We start from the raw sequence: 21,271 nt of genomic DNA, 5'->3' as shown, positions 1-21,271 counted from the left end.
GGGGCCCAGGCCCTTCCGCCCCTGCAAACCAAAGCGTCCCTTGCATGGCTCTGAGCCCCGGCGCAGGTGGCCCCGCGGGCGTTGGTTTCTGTCGGGCTCGCTGCCGCCAGCCCAGACCCAGCCCGGGACAGGGCGGGCGCTGGAGGCTGCAGGCAGGGAGATGCGATCCCGGGACACGCATTCGGTGGCACCTGCGAGCGCAAGCAGGGGAGGGGCTCCGGCAGTGAGAGGGGGGAAAGGAATAAGGTGAATGTGACTTAAACAAACAAAGCCCGTGAATCTGCGTTAGATAGGGCCAGGGAGCTGTAGGTAGGAAGGAATGAAAGAAACTATCACTTCCAGAAAATGGTACTGATTGCCATGAACTGCTGCTCAGCCAAGGCCGTGTTAAATTCCTGAACTTAGAGAAGAAGAACAAAGACTCAATGGAGTTATTAATATTGTTTTGTTTTACTAAAACAAACAAAACGGGTGTGTGCATATTGGAGGGTGGATTGGGAAGTCTGAACCTTCCAAGAAACAGTCCTGGCACAGCAACCAGGACGAGCCAGCACTGCTCCGGCACTGGCTCCTGCCGAGGCATCAGCGGGAAGGCGACCGCGGGCAGCCGCTCCCGCAGCACCCTCATGCCAGGGCGAACACGGCGCCCACACGGCACAACGAACCTGCCACAGCCCCCTGCCGCCCCCTCCGCCCGCAGCCAGCCCCGAGCCCCACCAGAACCGAGCGCGGCTCCCACCTGCGCTGGGGCCGCCTCTGAGCTCCGCCGCCGCCGCCTCAGCGGTGGTTCCCAGTCACCCCCAGTATGATCCCGGCATGATCACTCCCAGCATCATCCCAGTCGCTTAGAGTCACTCCCACTGTGTTTTCAGTATGGTCCCAGTTGCTCCCAATAAGATCCCAGTTGCCTGCAGCATGGTCCCAGTGGCTCCCAGTCACACCCAGTATGGTTCATTTCACTCTCAGTAAGAGTCCAGTGTGGCTCCAGTCACTTCCAGTATGAACCCAGTCACTCCCTGTATGATTGTACTTGCCCCCACTGTGGTCCCAGTTGCTCCCAGTGTCTTGGTTTGAAAGACAGGTGTCTGCCAAGGAAGGCAGGAGTCTCTCCTGAAATGGAAGAAAAAAAATTGCAACCCCCTTCCCTCTGAATTATTATAATTTGGAAATTAAGGAGCTTTCAGGCAAAGATATGGGAAATAGGAATAACTGTTCTTTACTAATATATATCTTTATGTGTATAACCAGTCAAACAAACAGCAATAACTATGGCAGTAACAGCAAACAATCCCAAACCCAGTGCCAGCCTTCTCGGCTGTCAGGCCCTTTCCCCTCGGGTGCAGTTCCGCTCGCAGCCGGCAGGGGCGCTGGCGGCTCCCGGTGAGCAGGGCAGGTGCGATGGTTCCCCCGCGGCTGCAGGGGGCGCTCCGGAGCGAGCTCGGGGAGCACGCGGCACCGGTGCCCTGGGATCCCGGGAAGGGATGGAAAAAAGGAGCTTCACAAACCCCTGGGCAGCCGATCCCGGTGTCCGGCCGGACCCTCAGGACCAGCAGGCTGGAGCGGCAGGGATGAGCACAAATCCTGGGTGGCAGACAAGATGTATCAAAATTCTGGAGCTGTGGTGGGAACCTGTGGAGGTCTGGGCAGGCAGGGCGAGCGGGGCTAGAGAGTAGCGAAGGCTCGAAGCAATGGCAGGGGCAGGGCGGCCACGGCCTGGCTCCCAGCGGGGCAGGGAAGGCAGGCTTGGGAATCCCGGGGTCTCTCCGGTAGAAGGAAGGCAGCTGAAGGAGCAGCCTCTCTCTCCGTCATCCAAAACATTGGGGACTGACTGCCCACACACCCAGGTGAAAAAAAGAGTAGCAAGATGCACCCCACCCCTATGGCCAGGTCTTTTGTTTTTCTTAAGCATCCAGTAATTTGTCCCTGTGGCAACATCTATGGGGAAAACTCCTTTAACAGAAAAAAACCCCAAGGAGAACTCCTAAAACCCCAACATTCTGTTACGAGCTTCCTGCAGATTGTTCCATCTCTGCTGACCATATGGAAAGATACAAAGATCCCTTTCTGTTCACACAGTTAAATGTCTGACGGGTCACACGGTGGTGCCTGTACAGATACACGTCTGGAGAGAAAGCCAAACATCCATCGCACTCTCTCAACACCCACAGAGCCTGAACCAAACTCTACAAGGCCACGCAGCTTTACACAGAAATTCATACATCGATAAAACTGTACAATGGGATGCAGGTTTACACAGAAATTGATACACAGGAAAACACAACAATCTGTGCTGTGTGAATACACTGACTTCTGTGTAAAAATGGCTCCACACGGCGGGAACCGATCCAGAACTGTGCGATTACCAAAGGACCCATCGACACTTCCATACCCTTGTAACTAAAGACACAGGACTGTAGAGCTCTCCAGCTCCGTACATTCCTGTCTGGGGGTGACTTTATGATGTGTATCCCCTATGGCTGCTCTCTGCCCAGAAATCAATCCTGTGCCTTTCTGTGCCTTTAAACTGAGCCCGACGGGGGAGAGAGGAAAACCCGAGCGAACTTTTCAAAGCGGTTGTTCAAGGACACCGACACACACTCCTCTGCGTTCTGCTGCGGCAGCGAGAAGAGCGGAGGGAGCGCCCTGCTTGCTTTGCAGCGCGCTTTCGGCTCCTTTTCTCCGGAGGGAGACGGAGAGTTGAAGTTTGTTTTCCTGGGACTTGGGCTTTTTCCCTTCTTCTCTTCTGGACTCTTTCAACATCAGAACACACCGGGAGAATTTTCCACCGAGGCCCTGGAGGACACCAACCCAGCTCCAAGGAGGAGGAGAGAGAGCACACCTACAGAAGGACTCTGAAATCTTCCCAGGTTTCTCTCCACAGCGAGAGGTTTTAGTATTCAGCATTATTATCCTTTTCCTGTCTGTTTGTTAAATAAATAGGTTCTTTTTCTCTTTCACTTTCCTCAGAGGAAAATATTTTTTCCCAGACCTGGTGGGAGAGGGCTGGTTGTAACCTGCCTCTGTCAGAGGATATTTTCCTCCAAATTTGTCCAAAGCAGCACACTAAAATAAGTCAGTATTTATTTGGAGGGAAAATGATTTCTAATGGCATTTTGAGGGTCAACAAAGATAATAATAATAAGGATAAATACAAAGAAATAAATACAAAGAAATACAAAGAGGTGAAACAGGACTGGAGCTCACTGGACTGGTCCTTGGCAGCGCCCGGGCAGACGCTGCATGAATTTGGCTGCCTGAATGCAGCTCTTGCCCGGGCCCCAGGGGTGGCCCCCTCTGGGTGTCTCTCCCAGCACCACAGGGATGCTCCTGCCCCTTCCCTGGTGCCCCAGGGTCCTGCAAGTGCCTTCTGGGGCCACCCAGACACCTCCCTGGGCCTCTGGAGGCCCCGTGGCACAGTGCAGACAGGGATCGAATCAAAGCTTCCTTGGAAGATGGAGGCAGGAGAATATTGCCCACGATCTTCTTTCCAGCTGCCCTCCACACTCCTGCAAATCCTGCTGGGACACTCAGGCTCTCCATTCCGGGGCTCTGCAGCTCCCATGCAAACCCATCCATCACTGTGTCCCCTCTCACATGGATATCAAGAAAACGACACAGCAAGATCTAGAAAATGCGAACTTGATTAATTTGACTGCTCTAAAATTCTACAACTCGAGGGTGACTGGAAGACTACGGGGAGAGAACCTTATGCCTCCAAAAAGGGTCAACAGTTTGGAACTGGAACACTCAGGGAAACTTCAGCTTCTGGGGGAAAAGGTGCCCTTCCTCCTCTCTCCCTTTGCTTTATACATCCGATCTGGAGTCATATGGTTGGAACATCCCCTTGGCTGATTTGGGTCAGCTGCCCTGGCTGTGTCCCCTGCCAGGATCCTGCCCACTCCCATCCCCTCTGATGGGGGAAGGAATGGCAGAGGGACAGCGCTGCTGGGCAGCAGCCAGAACACCGCTCTGTTATCAGCACCTGTCCAGCTACCAATGCAAAGCACAGCCCTGGAAGGCCCGTGAACTTTCCCTCAGGCAGACGCAACACACGGGACTTGAGCTGCCAGCAGCCCAGGTCACCCTCTGCCAGCCCCGCTCCTTGGACCTTGTGTCCCCACAAGCAGACACAAAGTGTTTCTGCTGCTCCCCCTTCTGCACAAATCCACAGAGAGCTGGGATTTTTCCAAGTCTCGTGTCTCCGTTGTGCCGTATTCCCAAAGAAGCAGCAGCCCCTCCCGATGAACACGGTGAGTTACGCGGATGCTTGTCAGCTCCACTGCCTGCCTAGAAATCTGGGAACTGCTTCTAAATGCTGCTCCCTTCAGCTCTTGGGCACTGACTGACACAGAGCTGGGAAACAAATCCCCTGGCTGCTGGCTGACAAGGTGAGTTCCGCCAGAGTCAGAGCTCTGTGGGAAATCTCTATCCACGCCTCTCCTTTGAATAGATCCGCACCCGGGGTGCGCAGGGACGTGTCCTGTATGGAAAGGAAGGAGTGTGCCAGCACCGTGACTGACACTTTCCCTCTCCGTGTGCGTTCCAGAGCCACGGGTAGACAGACGTGATGGAAACCCTCGCACAGCCAGAGCCTTCTGTCCCTGCAGAACGGAGCGCGGCGGGTGGGGGCGGTTGGTGGGCAGCGAGTCCCGGACAGCGGGCGAGATCCGGCTCCACAGCTGCCAGGCCCCGCTAAGGCTTAATGCCGCCTCCTCGGCAACAGGAAAGGCCTTCAGCCTCGTCCCTGCCCAGAGGGGCAGCGCTGGCCTGGCTGCACAGCTCGTTTTCCCCACAGGTCACAGGAGATGAGATCACAACGCTTGCAAACACCGAGTGCGAGCCACAGCTCTGGGTGCTCACCATGAACCTCAGCTCTGCGAGCGCTGTCTGCCCCAGGCTCCAGGGGATGCAGTTGGAGCCCGGCTGGGCTCTGCCCTGGGACCATCCTCCAGGGACAGCTGCACACAGGGAGCATTTGGTTGCCACAAAGAGCCAGGCCATGGCTGCAGGGAGCTGCTCTGGGTGCAGCCTGCACTGCTGTGTGCTGCGCTCTGGGGCTGCTGCTCCCCGCAGAGGGGACTGCACTGGGGTGCCAGAGGAGACAAAGAAGCTCCAGCTTAAGCCTAACTGAGCTGGGTGGCTGGGCTGGGAAGAGTGGTGAGGGTCAAGGGCATTCACAGAGCTCATCCTGCTCTGTGAAGAACGAGGAAAAGGGAGTGGGAAGCCAGCAGTGAGCAGAGCTGAGGCCTGGAGAGCAGCTCTGAATGACACCCAAATCTCACCAGACCTCTGAGACATTGCTGTTCTTCAGCCAGTGACAACATGAGTCCCTAAACCTGGGGCTCACTCTTCCTCGTGGCCAGGGGCATCAAGGAAGGCTACAGTGCAATGGGGACTGTGGTGAGTTGGGAACTCCCTGGGGGAAAGAGGGAGCACTTGTGGAGCAAAAGGCAGGTGGGGGAGAGAACTGTTCAGAGAAGGGCTGAGCTTCAGCTTGAGCAAGCTGAAAAATGTCATTGAGGGTCATCCCAGGCTGATTTCATTTCAGAAGTTACTGAACAAGTTTGTTATTGGGGGGTGTCATATTTTCCCCTGCAGGTGCACGCTCTGCAAACTTGTGCTGCACTGCCGAGCTGCTCAAGCACGTCTCTGCTGCAGGTCACGGCGTTTCTTCTTTGGCTTCTCGTGGCCCCAGGGCTGAGCCACAGTAGAGCCCTGGCAGAGCCCAGAGCAGCCTCGGCATCCACAGAGCCCGGCTGCAAGGAGACAAAGCAGAAAGCGCCCGTCAGCTGAAGGCTCCCGTCCCCCTTGTCCCAGCCGCCCGCGGTGCCCAGGCCGTGCTGGCTGTGCTCAGAGCACTGCCCAAAGCTGCCCAGCATTGCTGCCTCTGGCAGGAGAGCAGGAGGGCAGGACACGTGCCCAGCCTGCAGCCGGCCGTGGCACAGCCACCTCCTCAGCAGCTGCCCAGAGCGGGATGCTGCTGCGCTCGCTGCCGTCTCCCAAAAGCCCTTATCCCAGCCGTGCCAAGAGGACGGGCACCCACCTCACGCCTCCCGCCGCCAGAAGAAAAGCTGCTCCCAAACGCTGTCCTCAGCCTTCTCCAAGGGCACGTCCCACCCACGCCGCAGTGTCTCCCAAGCACTTCCCCATCCAGACCAGACAGCACCTAGAACGCTTCCTTTGGAAAAACAAACCATAAATCAATGAAAAGAGATTACAGACAAAAAGGGGAAACAAGGAAAAAGGTAAAAAATCTTCTCTCTGCTGGGGCCTTGAGGAAGGCCCAAGCCTGCCATGCGAGGGAAAAACCCACCCACGGGCCAGGGCAGCCCACGCTTTCTCCCTTCCCCCTGCACTGCCCCCAAAAGTCATGCTGAGCCCAAAGCCAACAAGGGCAGTGGAGCAGCCCAAGCCCTTCCTTGCCTGCAGAGCAAAGCAGCCCCTGCACAGCTTCTGGTGTCCAACCTCTGCTCCCACCATGGGGCTTTGTTTGTGTCGCGCTGGCTGCCCCAGCCCCAGCCCAAGCGCGGGCCACGGTGGGTGCTGGGGGCTGTTGGCAGGGCCAGGAGCAGACTCCCAGTTCAAAACCAGCCCAGCCCATCCCCCCAGCCCTGCCAAAAAGCAGCTTGGCAGCCGACTGAAGAATTGGTTGCATCCGCCCCAGCAAAGGGGGGAACCTTTGCTTCCCGGCCAGGCTGTGCAATGCCCACATCTGGGAGCATCCCCCTGCGTGTGGACTCATCTGCAAATTCGCTGTGGAGCCTGGCTTTGGAGAAGGTGCCACAATTGAAGTCCATCATCTTCAGCTTGCCAGGTGGAGGAAGAGCTTGTCATCCTTGATGTCACCTTCCATGTCTCCAGCAGCAGCAGCCGCACCTGGCACAGCTTCTCCAGGGCCTCCTTCTTCCCTGGGGCTGGAGCAGGCTGTCAGTGCTCTGCCCAGGGCCCCAGCTGTCGCTGAAGCAGGACAAGCAAAAGCAGCTGGCATGGGGGCCACCAGTGCTGGGAAGAGCAGCTCAGCTCCAGCAGCAGGGCTGTGCGTGCCCAGCTGAGGAGCCCTGCGCAGCGATTCAGGCAGGACAAAAACTCTGCCTTTCTTTGCTGCTTCTTGCCAAGGCACGTGTGCAGCTGGAACTTACCGGCTCCCTGGCTCAAAGCGTGCGTGTGGCTCTCTCCCTTCTCCTATGGCACGCGAATATCCTGCATCCAAGGATCACAGGACAGGTCTTCTAATGAGGGCCTTTCCGAGGAGAGCACGGATAAACACCGTCGGATGAGATCCTGGCACTCTGCAGAGAGAAAGCAGAAAGCACCAGTCAGTTGCAGAAGGCTCCTGTCCGCTTTGCCCCACTCTTGCCATGGCCAGGCCGTGCTGCGTGTGCTCAGGGCTGTGCCTAAACTTTGCCATCAATTCTTTCTTTTGGAGGAGAGCAGGACATTGCCACCTCCTCAGCAGCTGCCAGGGTGGGATGCTCCTGAGCCCGCTGCTGTCTCCCAGCACTGCTATTCCCCCCGTGCTGCAGAGACGAGGATCCACCTGGAGAGAGCCGTCGTGGGAGCGAGAGCCGGCCCCAGGTGCTGTTCCAGCCCCTCCTGAAAGGGTGCTCCCCGCAGACCATCTGGTGCAGCACGATGCCCAGGGACCAGACGGTCGCTGCCTCGCCGTGGTACCAGCCCAGGTGCGTCCATTCCGGGGGGCTGTAGGACGGTGTTCCTATGGAGTAGAGATGGAGTTCTTCAGGGGGACGCTGCCTGCTCCCAGAGCCTCGCCCCAGCATCCCCGGGCATGCGGGGGCCGCACCAGCGGCACGCAGCGTGACCCGCTGCCCTCTCGCCAGCACCTGGGGCTTGTGTACAAACTGGGGGTTGGAAAAGAAGCCGCTGGTGTCCCAAGAGGGCAGCGGAAGCCCTGGCAAGGCCCGAGCATTCCATGCAAAGGAAAAACCCACTTGGTGCTGGGGAAAACCACGCTTTCATCCTCCCTGCCTGCACTGCCCCAGAAACCATTCTTAAGCCAAGGCAAGCACGGGCAGCAGAGCAGTCCGAGCCCTGTCTCGCCTGCACACCAAACGGGCTGGAGCACAGGTTCTGGCCCGCCCTCTCTGCTACCCCCACCCACGGGTGTTTCTGTGGCGCTGGCTGCCCCAGCCCCAGCACCAGTCCTGGGCAGAGTGGCTGGCAAAGGCTGCCAGCAGGGCTGGAAGATGGCCCCTCAGCCAGCGCCGCTCAAAAGCAGCAAGGCTGAAGACTCCGGCTGCCATGACTGGCAGCAAAAGGGAGAATCCCCCCTGCCACAGCCGGCTTGGGCTGTGAGCTGTTGGGCTCTGGGATGCCGCTACCAGGAGCCTCCCCCTGCCTGGGCTCACCTGCAAAGCTGGTGTAGGCTGCGGCTTGCAGGTAGGTGCCACAGCCAAAGTCAATGAGTTTGGCCTGCCCGGTGGCCAGGTCAACCAGGATGTTCTCCGGTTTGATGTCCCGGTGCAGGACCCCGCAGCTGGTGCAGTGCCGCACGGCCTCCAGCACCTGGCGGAACTGGTGCCGCGCCACCTCCTCGCACAGGAAGCCCCGTGCCCGAATGAAGTGAAGGAGGTCCTGAGACCGCTTCGGGCGCTCCAGCACCATCACCACGTTGTTGGGGAGCTCCAGCCACTCGTGGAGCTGGACGATGCCAGGGAAGCCAGCGGACACCTTGTCCAGCAGCACGATCTCCAGTGGTGCTCGGGTGCCGTCGGGCTGTGGGAGGAGCACGATGCCGTCAGCGGGGCCGATGCCGTGCCGGGGCTCGGCAAGCCCTCAGCCAGCCGGGGACGCTCTGCGCGCTCCGCTGGCCCCACGGCCGCTCTCCCTCGAGGCGTTCTGGCGGCTTCCACCCTGCCGGGCCTCGGCTCATTCCCGCCCGTCGCGCCTCGGCTTCTCCCGCTGCCCCTCGCTCACTCACCAGCTGGCCCCAATGGTGGATGCGGTTCCGTGGCACACGTTTGATGGCCACCTGCAAGGCAAGGGGAGCAGCGGGCTGAGCTCGCCGCCCGCCGTGCCGAGCCCCATGCTCCTTCTCCTCCTCCTTTGTCCCCCGCCTCCCGCGCCCGCCGCCGGCCCCGCCACTCACCGGGGCGCCGTCCGAGAGCCGCGTCGCCGCCAAGACGCTGCCGAAGCCGCCGCGCCCCAGCAGCGAACCCAGCCGGTAGCGCTCCTTCAGGCCCTGCTGCGCCTTCCGTGCCGGCGAGACGCGGCCGTCAGCGCTCGGCCCGGGGCCAGGAACGGCCCCCGAGCGCCGCTCAACCGCCCCGGGCCGGCCATCCCCACATGTTGGCTCTTTTGAAGCGGACACCGGCGGCTCGGGGCCGGCGGCCGCGCTCAAGAGCGGCGGAGTTCGGAGCGGGGAAGACGCTGCGGAGGCGGCGGGAGCGGCCGCGCCGCCTGTGTCCCCGGCGGGCCCCGGGAGGAGCCGAGGCCGGGGTCGGGGTCGGGGTCGGAGTCGGGCCAGCCAGAGCCAGGGGCTGGCGATGGTGCCCAGGAGCCAGGCACTGATGCCCGCCCAGCAGCGCCACAGCCAGGACGGCGAGAGCCGGGCGGAGGCGGGACCGCGGCGGGACGCCCGGGGGCGGGGAGGGGGCAGCCCCGCCCGGGGCCGGGGGCGGGCCGGGGGCATGGCCCGGCCGGGCGTGGGGAGAGGGAGGCCGCGGGAGGGGGGGTTGGGGAACGAAAGGGAGAGCGGGAGAGGGTGCGCGACCCTGGGAGAGGGAGAGGAGGAGCAGGAGAAGGGACGCAGAGGGTTCGTGGACTCGCTGCTCTTGTGCTGCTCTTGTGCTGCTGCCGCTGCTGCCGCTGCTGCCGCTGCCGCTGAAGCGCTGGGAGCGTTTGTCCGCGTGTCCGTGTGTCCGGTGCCCGTGTGTCCGTTGCCCCCCGCGCGCCCCACGGCCGAGCCCCGCGCGCCCCGGGGCAGCACGGGCCGCTCCGCTCCGGGGCCGAGGCGGAGTCCCGGAGCATCTCTTCCTCCTGCAGCCACACCAAACCCGCTCGGCCATTGGGAGCATTTTTGCACACGTTTCCCTTTGAAGGGCTCCTCTCTACTCCCATTTCCAAGGAGTCTCCCTGGGGTTTTGGCACCTGCAGCGACAGGGCAGCGATTGGGCTTCAAACTGCAAGAAAGACATGGAGGGGCTGGAGCACGTCCAGAGATGGGAATGGAGCTGGGAAAGGGTCTGGAGGACTTCTGAGGGGCAGCTGAGGGATCTGAGGGGGCTGAGCCTGGAGGAAAGGAGGCTCAGGGGGGACCTGGCTCTCTCCAAGTCCCTGACAGGAGGGGGCAGCCAGGAGGGCTGGGGCTCTGTTCCCAAGGGAAAGCACGAGAGGAAATGGCCTCGGGGGAACCTTTGGGGTGGATGGTGGGGAAATTCTCATCCTCCGTGTCTCGACAAAGGGGGAGGGGGTGAGGGGTGGGGCACGACCTGGGGACACGGGGGTGGTGACGCTGGGCTGGGGGCACGGGAAAGGGCACGGGAAGCCAAAGCCCCGCTGAGCGCTGGCGCTGGGCTGGCACGGGGTGAGCCGGCAGCAGGGCCCCACAGCCCTGAGGGACTCGCCCCGACGCCCGGGGAGAATTGATCCTGGTCTCTAAAAAATGAGACTCAATAAAATATCATTAAAAGATGCCTCCTTCTCCTTCTCCTCCTCCCCCACCCCTTCTCCTTCTCCCCCCGGGCCCAGCGCCCACCCTTGGCCCCCCGTTTTCCCAGCGCGGTCGCATACGGCGGGAGGAGCCGGGATGGAGCCGGGACAGGTCGGGCTGGGGCAGGGCTGGGCTCTGGGCCCGGCCGAGCGCCCCCCACGCGCCCCCTCCCCAAATTCCCCTGGCGGGGGGCGCTGGGGGCGAGGGGAGGCGCAGGTGGGGTCCGGGTGGGGAGCGCTGGGCGTTGCGGGTCTGCCTGGCAACTGGTGAGTCACCAGCGCCGCGCGCTCTGATTGGCTGAAGGTTGTTCAGCGCCTTCTCTGATTCTCTGATACTCGCGGGGAATTTTGGTTGGTCCTTGGGGGCTGTGGGGCGGCTTAGGGGGGGGTCTCTGCGCCTTTGGGGTTCGCTGGCTGCCGATTTGGGGTTGAGGTGCCTCCCAAGGACCCCCCGGGGGGGGCGACACAGGGGTCACACATGGGGGTCCCCATTCCCGATCCATCCTGGGGCCGGTTCTGCCCCCTCCACTCTCGGTCCCCCCGCGGGATCCCCCAAAGTCCCTTCCCACTGTTCCCCAATAAACGGGACCGGGGCGAACTGGGAAGCCTTCCTGGGAACACAGGGAGCAGCCGGGCGGGGGCAGAGTGACAGCGGGGCTGGGGGGGACACACGACCCCCCAAAATCAGCGCGGGGACGGAGCGGGGGGTCCCGGCCGGGCCCGAGGCCACGGGGAGGGGCTGCGGCCGCCGGCGGCTCAGGAGCTCTGTGGGCAGAGCAAAGGGGGTGACACCGGGCAGGGGGGCCCTGGGGGAGCACAGAGCTCCGGGGGAGGGGGGACACGACCCCCGGGCCCCTCCCGTCACCTGCTTGCACAGGTAGAAGCCGAGCCCCAGCGCCAGGAAGACGAAGCCCAACACGAACCCCCCGATCCCCGTCAGCATCTTGGGGGGCGGGGGGGCAGCTTGGGGGTGGGGGGGGGAGGATCTGGGAAACAGCAGCGGCTGCTGGGAAGGGACCGGAATGGACTGGGACAGAATGGGATGGACTAGGACAGAATGGGACACCAGGATACACTGGGACCAGGACCGGGACTGGGCAGGACCAGATTTGGAGCACCAGGGACTATACTGGGATATATTGGGACCACACTGAGGGCTACTGGGAACATGCTGAGGGCCAATGGGTGCTGCTGGGATATACTGGGAGTGATTTGCACCGTACTGGGAATGACTGGGATTGTACTGGGAGTGACTGGAACCACAATGGTGGTGAAAGGGAGCAATTGGAAAAATGCAGGGGGCAACTGGGATCATTCTGGGAGCAGCTGGCCCATGCTGGGGTCATACTGGGATCATACTTGCAGTGACAGGGTCATGTTGGAGTGACTGGCATAGTTCTGGGAGTGACTGGGATCATACTGGGGCTGACAGGAGTCAAACCAGGCTCATACTGGGAAGTTACCTGGAATCATACTGTGGGTGACTGGACTCATACTGGGATCATGCTTAGAGCAACTGGGACCATGATGGGACAAAAGGCATCACAGAGGGACTGACTGGGAGTGGCTGGGTTCATAGTGGAAGTGACTGGGGCCCTACCTGACTCTACTGGGAGGGACTGAGAGTGAAAGGAACCATACAGGGCATGACTGGGAACAACTGGGACCATGTTGGAGGTAACTGGGATCTTATTGGGAGTGACTGGGAACATAAAAGCTTGAGTGGAGTTTTTATCCCGTGGCATTCCCGGCGAGCAGCGGCAGCTCCGCGCCCCCAGCCCGGGGGGTGGGAGCAGGGGAACCGCTGGCAGCACCTTCGGGGCACAGCCGAGGGCTGGGGGGCTCCTCCCCCACTTCATTTTCTCTGCCCAATTCAAATCATCCCCTCCCATTCAAATCCCCTCCGTTCACATCTTCTCCCCACCATTAAAGCTTCCTTGCCCCAATTCAACTTTTCTCCCCAATTAAGCCCTGAGGCCCCTCCCTGCCCCCGGCTCCTCCCGGCTGGACTCGGCCGGGACCTTCTGGAAACAGCAGCAGAAAGAGTTCCAAAATTCCTCATTACTTCCATCGATTTCCTTGGTTTCCGGGGCATTTTCCTGCGGCTGCTCCGGGCCATGGCTGAGGGGTCCCCTCGGGCTCCAGCCCCTTCCCAGTCCCTTTTTCCAGCTCTTTTCCTCAGCTGACGCAAAGCTGCGGATTTTGGGGGGTGGGAAGAGTCGCTCTGGTCGGGGGTCCCCGCGGTGCCCCAGGGAGGCCCCGAGGCCGCAGCGCGGTTCCCTCCGGCCCCTTGGAGCGTTTGCAATCTCCAACTCTCAGCAATCGCTGTCCGTGGCATTCAATCCCCCCTGCAGGGTTTTCCCCCAGACCGGCTTTCTTTCCAGAGGGTTTTGTGGTTTCGCTTCGAGCCGGGGCCTGAGGGCACCGGAGCGGCCGCGGGTGCCGGGGCAGGAAGGGCTGAGGGACAGCACCGCCCCACAAACCTCCGGGAGGGGGACAAGGGCTGGAGGAGGCAAAGAGAGAATAAACACGGGATTTCAGAAAAAGAAAAAAAATCCAGTAAAATATAGATGATATCTAAAATATAATAAAAAGAACTCTGAAAAAAGGAAGTAACAGCAGAACTTCTTCTCCTGGGACTTTCGGTTTCTTGTCCCAGCTCCGAGCTGGGTCTGAGCCAGAAACCAGTGGCTGGGAGAGTTGCATAGGCTGCTGAAGGGCTTCCTATGGCCAGAACTAAAGTGTCGAGTATCATGGAAGAGCTTGAGGTTACAGAAGCGCCAGCGCTCCCGTTGGATTCCCTCGTTTGAAGCTGAAAGCGGAGCTCCGTCTGTGTCTCTGCTTTGTAAGGATTGAATGTAAAACTCCAGAGCAATCCCCGTTTCCCTCCCTCCTCTGGCCAGCGGCGCACGGAGAAGGGATGGGAGTTTCGGTGAGTTCGTGCTTCCCCCCGAGGGACAGGAATCCTTGCCGTGTCCAGCGGGGGTCCCTCCCCAGCCGTGCGGTCACTGCCCGGCCCGGCCCTGAGGCGCGGGGCAGTCGCGGGGCAGCCGCGCTCCGGCCCCGTCAGCGGCACCGCCGCTTCGTGCCGGGCAGGAGCGGCAGAAGGAGCCGGGCGGCGGCGGGGGCTGAATCCCGGCAGGAGGAGGAGGAGGAAGAAGAAGAAGGGGCCGGGTCGGCCTGCGGTGTCCGATGGCCGGGGAGCAGCGGGGAGGCCTCGGGGAGCGGCGGCGGGCGGGGCTCTGCTGGAGCCGCCCCGAGGGGTTTCTGCCGCGCCGGGTCCCTGAAGGAGTCTCTCCGCGGGACGGGCGAGCTGGGAACGAAAGGAAATACAGAGAAGAGAATAAAATACAATCGAAGAGCCGCAGCGACACGCGTCTCCCTCGCCCGCGTCTGAAGGAGCTGCACCGAGGGACGGGCGGAGGGTGAGTAGAATAAAATACAGAGAATGGAGTAAAATAGAATAAAAAACTGCACCGGGATGTCCGCGGGGCCCGGTGTCACTGAAGAGCCGCACCGCGGGACGGGCGCTGTCGGGTGTGCCCAGAAGGGCAGCGCCGAGGAGGTAGAGAGGTGTGAATAGAAAAACAAAAAAATAGAGAGGATGGAATAAAATGCAATAAAAGAGCCTCACCAGGGGATCTCCGCAGCCCCGTGTCACTGAAGAGCTGCACCGAGAGAGCGGCGAGAGGTGACGGTGGTGAAAAAGCCGCACTGGAGGGGCTTGGGATGGGAGGCTGGAGTGGACTAAACTCTAGAGAATAGAATAAAAAAATAACACAAACCCCGCACCGGGAGTGGCCGCTGCCCGTGACTGAAAGAGCCGCACCGAGGGACCGTCGGGGCAGCACCGGGGGCTCTCGGCCGCCCCGTGTCACCGAAAAAGCCGCAGCCGGGGGCAGTTCTGGGGTCTTCTGGAGCCGCCCCGAGGACTCTCGGCCGCCCCGCGTCACTGAAGGAGCCGCAGCGAGGGACGGGCGGGGCGCGGCCCGGATCGAGCCCCTCCAGCTGCGCCTCGAGCGGCGACCCCGCGGGACCGCGCCGGGGCCGGGCGGCGGCGGCAGCCGGAGCCGGGAAAGCGGCTTGGAGCGGCGGAGACGAGCGGGGCGTTCCCGACCAGCTCCGCTCAGCCCTCGGGCACCGGGGGGGGTTCCGGGGGTTGTTCCCGACCAGCTCCGCTCAGCCCTCGGGCACCGCGCTGGGGCCCCGCGCACTTTTCACCCCCGGCCGCCCCCACGGGCCGGGCCCCGCGGCTCCCGCTGCCGCTGCCTCGGCCTTATGAACTCCCCTCCCCTCAGACCCTCCCGGGCACCGCCGGGCATTAGCGCAGCTCCCGGGGCCGTGTCCCGGCCACACTTGGGTATTAAATCCGACACATTTGAGGAGCGGGCACAGCCCTAGAAACCAGGGCTTTGCCCTCGGCAGCTTGGAGCGGCACGAGGGGGATAAAGGATCCCCTGCACTCACCGATGCCTCCTGAAGCAGCTCTGCCCCCGTAAGAACGGGGCTGTATTTGGGAGAGGGAGGATGGCTGGGATGGGATCTGGAATGAGACAGACACATGTTGGCATGAAGAGGTTTGAAGGGGTCCCGTCACTGAGGAGGTTTTGGGGCACCCTCCTGCAGGAGCTCAAGATTTTCAATCACGGCACCATCTATACGCCTTTCCCAACCCGCTTGCCATAGCAGACTCTGTGTGGGTTTCAAAAAGATTTCTGCCAGCTTTCTACAGTCAAACGGAGTCATTAAACCACCAGTAAAAATATGGTGCAACAAAGTTTGCACGTCCGGGTTGGTTAATCCATACTGCATCCCAGCTTTTTGTCCTTCTCGGACGAGCTTCCAATTGAGCCCCGCCCACTGGCGTTGGTTCGGATTACCGGGGGCAACAATTCCCGGGAACGCTTGTGCAATAAATTCACCCTCAATCAAAGCCTCCCGTATGATTCCCTGCCACCGCCGAGCAGGACTGTCGGAAGCAGGGCGGCTTGGGGAGCCGCGGGCAGGACTTTCTTTTTTCCGCTGCGGCCTTTGAGCCGGGGGATCAGTCGTTCTCCGGATTCCCCGGCTCCGCTCCAGCTTTTGCCCCGGTTGGAATTTCCCTGCACCCCCTTCTCGCTCCCGCGGTTTTCCCCCCTTCTCTGTTCGCCAGCTGTTTCCTCGGCAGGAGTCACAGGGCGGACGGACCCCGACCGGGGCCACCCCCCCGGGGAGCCGGGCCCGCGATCCCCGCGGCCAACGCCGGCCGAAAACTCGGCACCGCGACACACATTCAGCAGCTGATTCAGGATTCTTTCTCCCCTCCGCCACCAGTAGCGGTTTCTGGTTTTCTCTTTCTTTCTCCTGCCGCTTGTGTTCTCAAAGCGGCTCAATCGCTCTGCCTTTGAACACCCGCCGTTCGCATTGCAATCCCCGCTCTGGCTAAGCCGCGGTGAGTCAGACGGCGATGGGGGCAGCGGGGGACACACACGCCCCCGCAGTGCTAAAGTTAACTCTTCGGGGGACACCACGGGACACCTCCGAGGCAGTTCTGGTGCTTGCGGAGAGGGGAGCTCATCCACTCCCATTTTCTCTGGTTCCGGTGCGGGCTGCGGAGCCTGTAACTCCGTCTCTGCGGGTGCAGAAGGCAGGGACGGTATAACTGGGTCTACTCCCCCAAAGAATTCTCGTGCTTACATCGGAAAGGCAGCAGCGGGACGGCCTGGCTCTAGACAGGCTGCTGCCTCTACCGCAGCTGTTTTTTCTGCCTCTATTTGCCTCAGCGCCGTTATTATTAACTTCCATAACATACTAAGCCCCTTAGTCTCTTTTAATCCATCGCTTATGGTGTCCCAAAGAGTGATTCCCAGCCTTTCCCACTCAAGAGTGCTGAGAATGCTCCCATGGGTGGCAAAAAATCCTCTCTCCTGACCCCATCTTAACAGTCTTTTCAAGACCTCCGGGTCATGCTTCTCTCAAAGAGAATGTGCTGGAGGACCCTGAACGTGGCCCGCTCCTCTTTCGACAGACCCTTCCCCATCCTCCAGCCCCCGGCCTCTCACCTCTTTGGGTGCACCCGCTGCAGCGTACGTTTTCCGGAGTTCTTTCCCCAGGAGCTTTCTTCGGTTCCCCCAACTCCAACGGAGCCGTCCTCCGACTCTCCCCTCCACGGTCCAGCCGCGGCAGGCTCCGACCGGGGCCTCCTGCCTTTTCACTCCACAGACCCCCGACAGAATCCAAAGGGTCTGGTCTGCTTCATTATCGCAGCGTTTATCACGTCGCGAGGTCACCAGCATGCGGGAGCTCAGGACTTCTGAACAACAAACCAATATGATTCCACAGAAGACATTTTATTGTTTACATTGCACTCTACTTATGCATTTTGCAACTGCTGTGCACACGATCACGCACTTCTTGATTGGTCCCTCGATTTTGTCCACGCGTTCTGCACACACTTTTCAGAAAACAGGATTGGTTCTAGTCCAGTGCAGCACAGTCCTTCTTTATCCATTTCTCACTGCCTTGGTATTCTGCTTCTCAGCTTCTTCTTTCCCAATTGAGTGCTGCTTACATTTCAGTTACCTTGATGCATTCCTGGTGGCTCTGATAAGAATCACTAAAGATGGTTTGGCTGGGGCACACTAACAGGGTTCACACACATTACAACACCCTCCAGTCCTGAGGGATGTGTTACTGGGAGGGGAAGACACACCTGGCTTTTGCACTTGCCCCCACGGGGAAGGACATGGGGAGCCCATTTTAGGGTAGATCCTGCTGCTTTCCACCAATTTTGGCGGGGGATATAAACGGCTCTGGGAGATTTCCCAGTCATTTTAGGAGGCGGAGGTGATCCCTTTTTTGGGAGGATCCTGATGCTTTCCACCACTTTTGGGGGGTTCTAAATGGCTTGTGGTGTGTCATAGGTTAGCAAGCATAGTCCCGGAAGGGATGTCCTTGCTAAGGGGTGCTTACAGCTTCCTCTGGGACCTGATAGAATCTAACAGCTGGCCAGTTTGAATATGGACAATTCTTTAAGCCACTTAAATTTGTGACCGCCTCTGTGATCCACACTTAAGAATAGACAAACTCCCCCCCAAGCCCTCTCTCGTTTCTGGTGCTGGCACAGGTGGCTGCGGGCCCCGTGTGGGGGCCAGCGGGCCCAGCCAGGCCCTGCTCAGGCCAGGCCAGGCTGGGCCATGGCCATCCTGGAGTCGATGGACCTGTTCCAGTCCGTGTGCAGCCGGATCGGCTCGGCTCTCCCCCCTCTCCACTTCGATAAGAAGCATTCAACATTCCAGCTGCAAAGCTGCAAGGCCGAGGTGAGATTAACCCTTTTATTGCTGTGAAGAGCTGAAAACCTGAGGGAAGAGAAAGAGGAGATGCTTAAAGCTGAAATTCTGTTGTGAAGCTATGATATATCAGAGTATCCCGTTGTAATTTCATGAAGATATGGGGGGTGGAGTGTTCAACTCATAGGCAAAAGCACCTGCGCTGAGATAGGCAGATGCTGACACAGCTGTAATTTCATGAGAAGTTTGGACAGGGAGAGATGGACCAGATGAGGACTTTGGCTCCAAATGGGAAAGGAGAAAACCTCAGTCCCGAGAGATGCTCCCAGAGATAGTCCTAGAGATGAAGATGAGGAAGACCCTTTGCTCCCAGGGAAGGAGAAGGGCCTCTGTTTTTTGTTTCTGAACGGCTCAACCTTAAAATTGTACCCCAAAAAACTTCAAGAGTGGACCCTCGAAAGCAGTTGCAGGAAAAGCTGCAAGTTGGGGGAAGGGACTCACATGCGAGCAGAGAGACTCCTCTTCCTAAACGGACTGAACAGCATTTGGAAGTGGGTGGCTGGCTCGTTGTGATAATGTTTTCATAGCACGAGCAAGAAGAGACTTCTCTTTCTAAATGGACGGAACAAGGTTATTATGGAAGTGGTAACAGACTGAACATCTCAAGGGTTGTCTTTTCACATTGTCAGTGGGAGAAGGGAGGAAGGTGGGGGGAGGAGGAGAGCTCTGAAGGTGGTATAATTTTTTTTTCCCCCCCTCTTTTAGGTCTGTTAATAAACTTCTTTATATTCTTTCAAGTTTGGTGCCTGGTTTGCGTTTCTCCTAATTCTTATCTCACAGAAGATAAACAGTAATGAGTATTCTGGGCCAAACCACTACATGGTGGAACCATTTTTGTGGGTTCTGATGCTGCCCACCCATGCTCTGCACTGGTCTGGACTGGTGCTCCCAGTGCCACATGGGGCAGGGCCATGGGGACCCCTCCACGGCACAGCGTGGCTGCTTTGGGGCTGGCGGCACTTGCCCGGCGCTGGCCATGGGGCGTGTGCTGGCAGCTGGGGCCGTACTGGTGGTACTGGTGGTGCTGGGAGCTCCCGTGTCTGGGGGCAGTGGGACTCAGGTGAATGTGGGTGTCTCAGGGGTGTGGTGGGGACGACAGGAAAATATTGAGAGAGGTGGGAAAAAGGGAGGAAGAGAGCAGAAAATTGGAGCTGGAATGCCCAGACCAGGAGTCCAGCCCAGGGGTCTGTGGCCTGACTGCCCCCAGCAAGTGGCTCCCACAACCCCTCACCCTGTCCCCAAAATCCCTTGGCATCCCACACCCATCTCTGTATTCCCCCTCCAAAATCTCCAGGCTCCTGCGGTGAGACCAAAGGGGTCCAAGTCCCCATCTAGTGTAACCACAAGCCCCAAACTTTTTTCTCCACACAACAATCTTCCCTCTTTTCCCCTTCCCAGCTTCCCCCACGGCGGGTGGGAGCAGCCAAGAGCCCAGCGCTGCCCCAGCCCGACCGGCCCTGGCTCCATCCCTGCTCCTCCCGCGGGATGCGATGGATCTGGGGGGAGGGGGCCAAGGGTGGGCGCTGGGTCTGGGGGGAGGAGGAGCAGGGGTGGAGGAGGAGGGATGAAGGAGAAGGGGGAGAAGGGATGGAAGGAGGAGAAGTGGAGGAGGAGCGGGAGGAAGAGGAGGGATAGAGGAGGAGCGGGAGCAGGAACAGGAGGAGGAAGAGGAGGCAGCACGTGCGTCCATCGCTCCCCGTATCTGCAGCCCCCCTGCCCCGGGAGCATCACCCCCCCCGCATTCTGCAGGGGACCGTGAGGGGAAGCTTGCCCCAAGTATCTTGGGTGGTCCCTGGGAGGGATTTTTGGGGGGGGTTCCTGCTGGTGGCTCACAGCAGAGCCCTGGCTGTGGGTGGGGGATGCAGGGTCTCCCCCCACATGTGGGTTGGTCTCCCTGGGTCAGGCTTTGGTACCACATGGCGATTGCCCGGTGCCGGTGCGGCGTGAGAGGGACACCGGTTTCAGGGACACCGGGTTCGGGGACTGCCTGGGAGAGCCAGGTTTGGGGGAAGCCTGAGAGCCACGGAGTGGGAAGAGTGGAGAGGGGCAATCCTGGAGCTGGGGGACTCCTGGCAGCCTGAAGGGAGGGGGAAGATGGAGAGTGGGGGAACCAGGGACCCCCGGGATTCCCCGGACCCCTGATAGCCCAGAGAAGGTGGGAACCCCAGATATGGGGGAACCTCAAAATACACAGGACCCCCAGAAACCCAGAGAGAGGGAACCCCTGAGAGGTTATTTTTGCTCAATCTTGGAGTTTTCTGTTTGAATTTGGATCTCTTGGGCTGAATCTTGATATTTTCTAAATTTTGGGGGTGAGAGAAGGAATCTGTTGTTTCTGAGGTTTATTGGTCTAAATGTTGGTGGTTTGGTTTTTTGAAGGGCAGAATTTTCCTATTGTGGAGGAGTTTTTCCTGTATATCAAGATTTTGGGAGTTTTGGGGCTGTGTCTCTGTGTTTAGGGCTTTTGTGGCTGGATCTTAATATTTTGAAGGGTTTTATGAACACAAATGCTTGGTGACTTCTAGAGATGGACTTGGGCTGGAGGAACCCTCAACCTAACACACTCACCCCTTGGTTTTGCCCTGAAAACAGGATTTGTCATTCCAAAGCTATGGCCAGATGGAGAAGGAGGCTGCAAGAAAGAGGAAGATGCCCCGGGACACCCAGGCAGGTGAGGAGGAAGTCAGTGCCCCTTTCCCCCTCTCTCCTGCTCCATCTCCCAGCCCAGCATCGCCCCCGGCTGCAGGACAACCCCGCTGCCGACGCCGTCCTGCCGGGGACAGACTGGGGGGATCTCCTTGCCCTTCCCTGTGGCATGGAGGCAAATCCCATCCTCTCCTTCTCCACTCTCCTTCCTCTCCTCGTTCTGTCCTTATTCCTTCCACTTTCCTTCCTCCTCTCCTTCTTCCCTGGTTTCTTCTTCTTGTTCCTTCCTCTCCTTCGACCCTTTCCTTTTCCCTTCTCCCTGTCCCTTCCTCTCCTTCTCCTTCCTGCCCCAGGCACTGAGCTGCAGATGGAGACCAGGGGGAACAAATCCCTGCGGCAGAACCTCGTGGAAGAGGCCGCTTTGAGCAGCTCCTCGGTGCAGGAATCCAGCGGGGAGGAAAAACTGAAGAGATCCATGAGGAGGGGCTGCAAACCCAGCCCAGGGAGCTGCGAGCTGGAAAGAACCCCCGTGAGACAGAAAGGCAGCCGGAGATCCAGCCACAGCTCAGAGCTGATGGAGAAGCCTCAGGGTGGAGAGAAGCCCCACAAGGGCTTGGAATGTGGAAGAG

The sequence above is a fragment of the Coloeus monedula genome, assembly GCF_965178545.1.
Source record: "Coloeus monedula genome assembly, chromosome: 33".
NCBI classification, from domain to species: Eukaryota; Metazoa; Chordata; class Aves; order Passeriformes; family Corvidae; genus Coloeus; species Coloeus monedula.
The sequence above is the reverse complement of the archived record's forward strand: the minus strand, read 5'-3'. Positions refer to the sequence as shown.